Below are 3558 nucleotides of genomic sequence, written 5' to 3' on the forward strand. Positions count from 1 at the left end.
ATCATGTTTACACATGGAGAGTCTAATTTTGGGCTATTTTCTATACCATTTTTAATTTCTCCAGAATCATGTCCTTCTTTCTACTAACTGGACACCGATTCTAGTTCCTCAATCATCTCTAGACCAGGATTCTGATTTCCTTCTGGACATTTTCTCCCTTCATCTGGCATCTTTCCATAATAGAACTCAAATTCTTGCAACAAGAGCATCCATCTGGCCAACTTTTCCACCACGTCTGGTTTGTTTGTTAAGTACAGGAGAGCCTTGTGATCTACATGAAGCTTAAACATGCCTAAACTTCTTAATGAAGTAGATCATTCCCAGTGACTCCTTCCCTATGGTGGAGTATTTCTTTTCTAGTCTAGACAGCCTCTTTCTTGCATACTACATTGGTATGTACCATCCCTCTGCTTCCTGCATCAAAGCACTGCCAATAGCTACATGAGAGGCATCGACACAACACATGGAACACCAGGCCATAGTTGGCCTACTGGAGGATGGGCGATGCTCACAGTATCTTCTTGAGATTCCGAAATTCCTCTTGACAGGATCCAAACCAGAGGTATTCTACATCCTTCACCATCAAGCTATACAAGGGTACTGCCACATTATCTAGGAACCTCATGAATTTACTATGACACTTGATTAGCCCTAGGAATATTGCAAGCTCTTTGGCATTCTTGGGGGGCTGCAGCTTCAGAATGACTGTGACCTTGGCCGGATCCACCGCAAGCCCTTCTATAAACACTATATGTCCTAAGAGAGATCCACTAGAAGGCACACTTGGCTAGATTTAGGATCAGCCCTGGCTTTTCCAGGCAAATTGTGAGGTGTGTAATGTGTTCTTCTTTCTTCCGGAACACGCTAAAGTCATCCATAAACACACTCATGAAGGTGGTCAGATGTTCATAGAATATTTTCTGAACCATCCTCCTCTACAATGTAGCAGAAGTATTTTTCAGCCCGAATGTCATCACATTGGAGGTAAATGCCCCCCATTTTGTCACAAAAGCAATCTTTTCTTTATCTTCCTAGGCCATTCGCACTTGATTGCACCCACTAAATCCATCAAGAAAAGAATATGTTTTATGCACCGCTACTACATCTAGCAAGTAATCAATGAAAGGCAATGGGAATGGGTCGGATATAGTGGAATAATTCAACTTGCGGTAGTCGATACACACCCTAAGCTTCCCATTAGTTTTTGGAACAATGACTATTGGTGGCAGCCATTCCGCTCGATCCACAGGATAGATGAACCCCACCTTTAATAATTTGTCAATCTATTCACCTGTTTGGGATAGTTTGGGTTCATCCTATATCTACTCTGCCTGATTGGAGTTACATCTTCTTTCAAGTTAATTTTCTACTGGTAGAAACTGGGATCAATCCCCTTCATGTCAGAATAGTTCCGAGAAAAAACATCCCTGTTGGAATTAAGCAATTCCAAGAGCCTCCCTCTGAATTCCTAATTCAGTTTGGCACTAATCCTGATTGTCTTGGGTTCCTGATCATCCCCTAGGTTCACTTCCTCAAGCTCGTCTTCTTGAACTATGATATTCCTTTTCCTAAGCTCGGCTTCCTCTTGTTTTAGAGCCACCATGGCCTTTTCCTGTTCTACCTGTAGCTCTTCCACATTATCCTAAGTGTCCTCTTCCTCTTTACAAGTGCTTTCCTCAGTCACTATCACTTCAGGATGAGCTACCATGACTTCTATTTCACATCTATGTATAATCCTCTCTATGTCTACTTCAAACAGGGCTAGCAGATCTGATTCTCCTTCAAGATCTTCTCTTCTTTAATCATCTTCTACCCCTTCTAGTAGTTTAGACCTTCTGCATGCATTGGTTGGCTTGCCGCATTCAGCATGTCCTTTCCTGCCACCACTAAGATGTAGACTTTCTTTTTACCTCTTCTAATCGTGATCTTGTATGTCTCCCAATTATGCTTTATGCTTCCACTCCTAAGCCAAGGCCTTCCCAACAACATGGGATATGCACCTGCTATTTCTATCATCTTAAGGACTATGAATATTGTACTAAACATGCATCCTGCCACTTCCATTTGCTCACTTTTGACTATTTTAACTGATCAGACCCTTATCTAGTCAGCCACGTAGATCTAGAATGGGACTGGCTACAAATCAGTGATACCTAGATTTTTGGCTAGGCTATCTGATATAATGTTTACTCCCAATCCTTCGTCTAGAATAACCCTCTGCACTTTTTGTCCTTTGATCTTGATGGGGTCACTTCTGGAACGAACATGTCACAATCTTGAACCATTTCCACATTTTTTCATTCTGTCGTGGGTTTTCCAGTTCCTACAAAGGCATCTATGCTAGTTTTTCATTTGGTACTATGGCCTATAGTAGCAGCTTCTGTCTATAGTTGGGAACTAGGTTCAACATTTGATCTAGAGTGATATTCAATTTCATCTTGCTGAGATCCTCTCATAAGTCATATTCCTTCATGGAATTGCTACTTTTCTCAGTAGACCCATCTTGGCTTCTGCATATTCTTTCTTCCTCTTGGTTTGCTTCTCTCTCCTTTTCTTGACTTTCCCTTATCAATTTTCCATTCGCGAATTTTTCCAAATTTTCCTCTACTTCTTTTCTTAAGATGCTTCTGCTACTTTGGGCTACTATAATTGGCTCTAGTTGTCACTTTAGTGTCTGTCCTCCGGTTTCCCTCTCATTGCAAACCAACTTCTTTCCCACCACAATTTCCTCTCTCTCCTTAATCAGGTTTATGTTGTCTAGATTTCCTTCAGAATTTCCCAGGTGCGAGCTTTCTTATATTGTCCTCACCATTCCTTGTGCACTTTGCACTAGTTTAGTGATCTAATCATGGACTCTCTATTATCCTATCCATTGCTCTGGCTTTGGTCTCTATTCTGGTTTAGCATTCCTGCCTATCAGCATGTTGATAAGTCCTTGTGATCTTATCATCGACATCACTTCTGGTGGCTTTTCCTTTCTTGCCCCATGGTCTAATTTCACCATATTCACAACTGCATCATTTACTATTGTGTTTGCCTCCCTTGTTGGCCTTGCTTCCTATAGTTCCTGCTGATGGCACTGAAATATGGGGCAGTCATTCTATCTATGCCCTAGACCATTGCAATAGAAGCAGGCTCCCCTTGGACCAAATCTTCCACCTCCATATTGTCTATTGATTTGAGGTCATGTGGCGATCCAATTGACGACGAAGGCTTGCTATTGCTGCCTTTTCACCACCCTTGGGTTCATGTTCCGTGTGTTATAGTATCATGTCTCTGCAGAGTGATTGTCCCTTCCATAGGATGGTGCACACTTGTCTCTTACCTGGAACTCCTCTTTTGTGTGCCCTTGATTGTTGCACCTCATGCACCAAAACATCTAGTCTGAGTCCAAATCCTGTGTGTCCTCCAGCAATCTTGGCTAGAGCGGCCCTTAGTTCTTCCTAAACTTTCTTTGCCTGCTTCTTACTTTTCTTTTTTCGGGGCTTCTTCTCCTCAACATCTCACTCCTGAACTGGATTCTAACTCTTAGGTATCTTCTCTCTGGAGTCAGATTCC

Source organism: Cibotium barometz, chromosome 2, assembly GCF_041138505.1.
Source record: "Cibotium barometz isolate CiBa-2024 chromosome 2, ASM4113850v1, whole genome shotgun sequence".
Lineage (NCBI taxonomy): Eukaryota > Viridiplantae > Streptophyta > Polypodiopsida > Cyatheales > Cibotiaceae > Cibotium > Cibotium barometz.